This window comes from Anguilla rostrata, chromosome 17 (genome assembly GCF_018555375.3).
Source record: "Anguilla rostrata isolate EN2019 chromosome 17, ASM1855537v3, whole genome shotgun sequence".
Lineage (NCBI taxonomy): Eukaryota > Metazoa > Chordata > Actinopteri > Anguilliformes > Anguillidae > Anguilla > Anguilla rostrata.
In genome coordinates this window covers 24,566,405-24,572,928 of record NC_057949.1, presented here as the reverse complement: position 1 = coordinate 24,572,928, position 6,524 = coordinate 24,566,405, and the positions used below count along the sequence as shown (strand labels likewise).

General features: G+C 38.0%; 1 long non-coding RNA gene across 2 annotated transcripts in view; it reads left to right on the top strand.

Moving 5' to 3' along the window:
• The first annotated feature begins 328 nt into the window (after nt 1–328).
• Nucleotides 329–6,524, top strand: part of LOC135243659 (uncharacterized) — a 10,354-nt gene continuing 4,158 nt past the window's right edge. Inside the window, exons 1-5 of one of the 2 annotated variants that reach the window (XR_010326731.1) lie at nt 329–423; nt 1,133–1,248; nt 2,116–2,494; nt 2,630–2,677; nt 4,827–4,902. This is a non-coding gene — a long non-coding RNA (uncharacterized LOC135243659). Of the gene's footprint in view, nt 424–882; nt 1,249–2,115; nt 2,495–2,629; nt 2,678–4,826; nt 4,903–6,524 lie in introns of those variants that run through there. The other variant, XR_010326730.1, reaches the window with a different exon arrangement.

Below are 6,524 nucleotides of genomic sequence, written 5' to 3'. Positions count from 1 at the left end.
AATCTTATGATGATTTAATTCATAGAGGCTGTTTTTTTAATTTAATTTTTTTATTTCAGGAGGCTGTAATGCATGTGGGATGTGGGGGTACAGTTGAACACTACCAAGAGTTAGGTGTGGAATCTCCCCCATTCCCCGCCGGGCCAACAATATTCACACATGTGCACATGAGATCATACACAAGCAGGCTGCCTTGAGGTTTTGAAACTCCACTGATCTACTGCCAGACCTACAGATTTACTTGGAAAATGAAAATGGCGCAGATTACATCATCGTGCGATCTGGAAGCGGAAGCAGACTGCAATCATGTGTTTCCTCTAGGCTAATGGGCTATCTCAGTTCTACAGCAGCACTCACTGTGGAATGAAGAGAACATGGCCAACGAGAGGCTGTCCCTTTTAATGGTCTTTATTCTTGTGCATGGTACGTCAACTTTGCCTAATCTACACACCCGTACAATTTTTTAATCTCAGACTGAGACAGGTCGAATGCTGTGAAATACCTATGCATGCTTGTGTGGTGTTTTATACATAGACACAAACAAAGGTGGGTAAAAAATGACGGAGTATCGGTAGTTGTTATTGCGATTGTGTACTCTCGACTTGTGCATCCTCTTTTTCGAAATGAGTCATTTATTCTACATTCCTTCTATTGTGTGAAAATGCAAGAGAGGAGGAACGTCTGTTTAATTTTGGGCTTTCATTGTGCACGTGCTGACTTCCTGAATTGGGAACTTACTTTGTTCTCAAAATGGCTACTCCAAAGATTCTTTCATTCAAGATTCATTTATTTCGTGTCAACAAAGTTGTTTCTTTTATTGTGTTGCCTGTTCCTGCAGAACAAGTCTGGGTCTGGGCTTTTATGCAATGGAGTGAAATTTGGATTTGAGTTCAAAAGATTAACACGAGACAAATTACCGAGTCAGCTTTTATTTCATGGCATTTACAAGTGTACATATTTTACGGAAACAGCTGTTTAAAACCTGACTGTCTGTGCTTTTGTCTCATTTATGTTTTGATCTCAAGTCCAAAGGCCTTCAGTATATAAAACAAATAGCAGATTTCACGCTTCCATTCACACACTTTTGTAGGGCACAGTGTGTATCTCCAGGCCGACTGTGTTTTTTTTTCAGCATGTACATGTTCGGAGCTCGAAATACCCACTTCCTGTGCGGACATAAAGACTCCGGGTGGATTTAATTACTCCTACGAGATTCCTGAAGAACTGTAGAGTGAGGAGTGGAATTCGGTGAGTTTTGGAGACTTGCTCTTCTTTGCCACAATTATTATTATTATTTTTTTTTATTTATACAGGGAAGACCCTCTGAGACTGACAGGGGTGCCCTGTGATACAATGACGACAGGTTTCTTGAATAAATAAATACCTAAATAAAGCATCTCCTGTAGCATAGCCGGTCAGAAAGGCGGATAGCTGTACAGCCACCTCTCGGGTGGTCCTTCCCCTCACACCCACGTCCTCTGACTGGCTGCAAGTTGTGACATGATCTGAAAAATGTGCAGCGGGCAGTGTTTCACTATTACGTCAAGGCAATTGGCTAGGGGGGCGGACCTGGAAACAAAAACCCACTTTCTCCTCCAGTCATGTGTGATTATTTTTTTCGGTGGGGAAATCCCGCACACCTATAGGGGCTTCCTAGATTTCTCTGTTACCCCTTAGCTTTGCCCCAGAATGGGTGGGCTAATAACTGCTAGAGTGTGTGCTGTTTCTCTGGCACAGGTAATAACTCTAGAGTGTGTGCTGTTTCTCTGGCACAGGTAATAACTCTAGAGTGTGTGCTGTTTCTCAGACACAGGTAATAACTCTAGAGTGTGTGCTGTTTCTCAGACACAGGTAATAACTCTAGAGTGTGTGCTGTTTCTCAGACACAGGTAATAACTCTAGAGTGTGTGCTGTTTCTCAGACACAGGTAATAACTCTAGAGTGTGTGCTGTTTCTCTGGCACAGGTAATAACTCTAGAGTGTGTGCTGTTTCTCTGGCACAGGTAATAACTCTAGAGTGTGTGCTGTTTCTCAGACACAGGTAATAACTCTAGAGTGTGTGCTGTTTCTCTGGCACAGGTAATAACTCTAGAGTGTGTGCTGTTTCTCTCTCAGACTGCGGTCCTGGCACACAGAGAGACGGGAACTGACCCACAATGGTCCTCTGAGGTGAAGGAATTTTCCCATGCCTGGATCATCCTCTGCAAGTGCATGAATGTATCCTACTGGTCCTCCAATGTCTTAGACAAGGCAGGTCCTGTTATTCAAACACACACGCATGTGCACATTCACATTCACTTTCACATTCATACACGCACACTGTACACACACACACACACACACACACACACACATACCCAACATGCACACTCACGGCCACACAGTTTTGTGTTCTCTTTAAAATGTCTTCCACAAAATTCATAATCTTTTCAGAAGTAAATATCTAATTATGCATAAATCTTTTAGGAGCGGTGGATCCACTTCATTGTCAAAGGTACCAATTTCACATTTGTCATCTTCTCATCGCAGTGTCAGCTGCATGTGTTTTAATAAACAAGCCAAAGATAAGTGCATTCTGAATCAATTTTATGGAAATCTAAAATACTTTGAATTTGTTTTGACCTTGTAGATAATGATGCGAACATGACTGACGAATGTTCTGCCAGTGTAACTGCCGGTGAGTGCTCCAACAACCCCGATCGACATCAAGTAGATCCGGCCGTAGGTGTAGGTCTGGGGTAGGCAGAGAGACATGTCACCCACAATATTTTCCGATGAATTCACAGCATGACTAACTAGTATGCTTATGAGACTATACGTTGGACTATATGTCCAGCATCGTGTCTCGCCCACAGCTGAAGTGAAACCTATGCGTGTGGATCTAGCTCATCGGGAGAGGACAACCCTGAAATGCAATGCTTCTCTCTCTCTCCAGACAAGCTCTACATGAATTAGGTTTGACGTATTGTTAACTGAGTGGTGATGTAGATTTTCACTTTGATGTTGGATTATCTTTTTGGAAAATGTTTATGGCTGGTTGTGTTACCCAGTGGGTTAAAGTATTTGGGTTAATGCTAGGAGTATGATTTAGGTTTGGTCTAGTGCTAATAAATATTAAAAAAAAAAAAAAAATGCATTTAAGATAACTACTAACTCTCAAAAAAAAATCTTAGTCATCTATTAATATGGCTAGGATTAGGCTTAGGGTTTGGAATCTGCTACTGTTAAGGCTGACACAAAATTAGGGTTATGTTCAGTGCTAGGGCTAGTTGTTGTTTTTTGAAAACTGTTTTTGATGTGTAAAAAGTAGAAAGGAAAAACATAAATCTTAAATTTGTGTTGGATTAGAAATTGTGTTTATTCAAAAATGGCAGTGATCTATGAAATCTATTTAATAAAAAAATAGCAAAATAGATAAAACTATACTCGTGTCCAAAATGTGACAAAAAAAATAGTCCTAAATATATGATGAAAAATGTGATTCAATAGAAAAATAGCTAAATATGTAAGATTATATATAGTCTTATCTCGTGTTTTTTTTATTCGGATCGACAGGAAATCTTATTTACGTAAAAACCAAAATAAATGGATATAAATGTGTTTTAAGAAGTTTATGATTAAAAATGTGTTTTAATTTAAAAATAACAAATTACATAAGACTATATTCTAAGATTCAAAAAGTACAAAATTAAAAATATCAAAAAATGCATTTTTTTTATTCACATGGACAGGAAATATTTTTTATGTAATACCTCAGTTAATAAATTAAATGGGTTCATATGTATATTGCCCTTTATCCACATTCTCCACTCCATTTTTCCTCATAAAAACACATGTTATTTTAACAGCTGTGTTTAAATTAACAAATTAAAAATAACACAAAAAAATTCATAACAAAAAACATGTTTCTATGGAAGACAATCCAAATACATATTATATTCTTTTTTTTTTTTTTAAAAGAAAATTTTCCATTTCAATGGATCTGTAACCATATTTAACAACCACATTGAAATAAATGAATGAACATGAATTTAAAGACATTTTATGCTGAAAAATTTTTCCAGTGCAAAATCCATAAGTCTGTCTTGTCCAAAAAGGGTAAAAATGCAAAAACATTTTCATTTTTTCATTCAACTGGATGGGAAATCATATTTATTCAATAAACACGATGATATAATTGTAAAACATTATGCTTTAAAAATGTATATTAAGAAATACATTTTCATGGAAAAGCAGAAAAATACAAAATATTATATATTTAATATCTTTTCTCCAAAAAATTTTAAAACAAAACTAAATATTCATATTTCAATTCAATTCAATTCAGATAGATGACAGTTTATTTAACGACCACTGTGATATAAGTGAATAAAAATAAAGATGAAGATATTCTATGTGAAAACATGCTTCCTTGGAAAATCAGCAAAATACAAATTAATTTTTATGTTAAGAAATTACAAAATGGAAAAAAAATAACTGTCATTTTTTCATTCAGGTAGATGGGATATCACATATTTATCAACCACAATTAAATAAATAAAATAAAATATGAACACATTAGTGAAATAAATGAATAAAAATGAGTTTGAAAACATAATAAAACGTGTGTTTCAGTGGAAAATACATCACAATAAAATTTATAACATTTTCAAAAAGTAAAAAAATAAAAATGCTAAATAAGTTGTTTTTGCACTGAATGGGTGAGAGACATAATGTTGCTTCAATAACCATGGTGAAATAAATTAATTTAAATGTATTTTGAAGACAGATGAAAATATATTTCACTGGAAAATCAGCAAAATATATAATTTATCATATTGTTGCAGGGCTCAGCATTTTCTTCCCTTGCATACTCATCGTGATTTTGGCTGGTATCATTTGGATACTGTGGAAAAAGAAGTGGTGAGTATCGCATTTTAGTATCATCTCTTGTGACTTGTGGTTGACTTTTCTAATTCAAGTGAGTAAAATAGAATCAGCATTGATGTGGTCCTTATCAAAACGCTGATAGGTGGATATAAACAGAAGAATCATGCTCATTTAATCCTGAGTGTTTGTACATCTTCACCACTGCATGGTATGTGAAGCTTGGTACCCTGCAAGGAGAACTTTCAGTAATGACAGTGCAGGGAATGGCAGCCTATCCTATCTAATGAAGGAACAACAACATATTCATCTGCAGAGTGAATATAAAGCAGTTATGTACAAATTTTAACACTATATGCAAATGGGTAAAGATGGGTAATCACATGGCCCATAACTATGGGCGAGTCATTTCTGATGCACAGCGTTACAACAGCTTCAGGATGACAGTAAGTCCTAACGCTTGATTTGTGGTTTCCACCCGGCTGTCCAGTGGCTTCCTGCTGAAGCAAATACGTATGATATAATGCAAGTTACACATGAGTGCTATTCTTTTGACCACTACAGAGCAGGCATAAAATGACAGTCATTTCAAAAACTAAAATGGCGGCCCTATGCCTGGTAACGTGTAAATCTTGAAGCTTCAAACGTAAGCACTATTTTGCAGCCACAGTTGAAAGTTTTATAATGGTGTCACACATTGTGTGGAATTGCCCTCACACTGCTCTTTGGCCATGCACAAAGCAGGAGGCTGTTGTAGATTAACCTGGAACCCTGTGCAGAGCAGAAGGCTGTTATAGATTAACCTGGAACCCTGTGCAGAGCAGAAGGCTGTTGTAGATTAACCTGGAACCCTGTGCAGAGCAGAAGGCTGTTATAGATTAACCTGGAACCCTGTGCAGAGCAGAAGGCTGTTATAGATTAACCTGGAACCCTGTGCAGAGCAGAAGGCTGTTATAGATTAACCTGGAACCCTGTGCAGAGCAGAAGGCTATTATAGATTAACCTGAAACCCTGTGCAGAGCAGAAGGCTGTTATAGATTAACCTGGAACCCTGTGCAGAGCAGAAGGCTGTTATAGATTAACCTGGAACCCTGTGCAGAGCAGAAGGCTGTTGTAGATTAACCCGGAACCCTGTGCAGAGCAGAAGGCTGTTATAGATTAACCTGGAACCCTGTGCAGAGCAGAAGGCTGTTATAGATTAACCTGGAACCCTGTGCAGAGCAGAAGGCTGTTATAGATTAACCTGGAACCCTGTGCAGAGCAGAAGGCTGTTATAGATTAACCTGGAACCCTGTGCAGAGCAGAAGGCTGTTATAGATTAACCTGAAACCTGTGCAGAGCAGAAGGCTGTTATAGATTAACCTGGAACCCTGTGCAGAGCAGAGGCTGTTATAGATTACCTGGAACCCTGTGCAGAGCAGAAGGCTGTTATAGATTAACCTGGAACCCTGTGCAGAGCAGAAGGCTATTATAGATTAACCTGAAACCCTGTGCAGAGCAGAAGGCTGTTATAGATTAACCTGGAACCCTGTGCATAGCAGAAGGCTGTTATAGATTAACCTGGAACCCTGTGCAGAGCAGAAGGCTGTTATAGATTAACCTGGAACCCTGTGCAGAGCAGAAGGCTGTTATAGATTAACCTGGAACCCTGTGCAGAG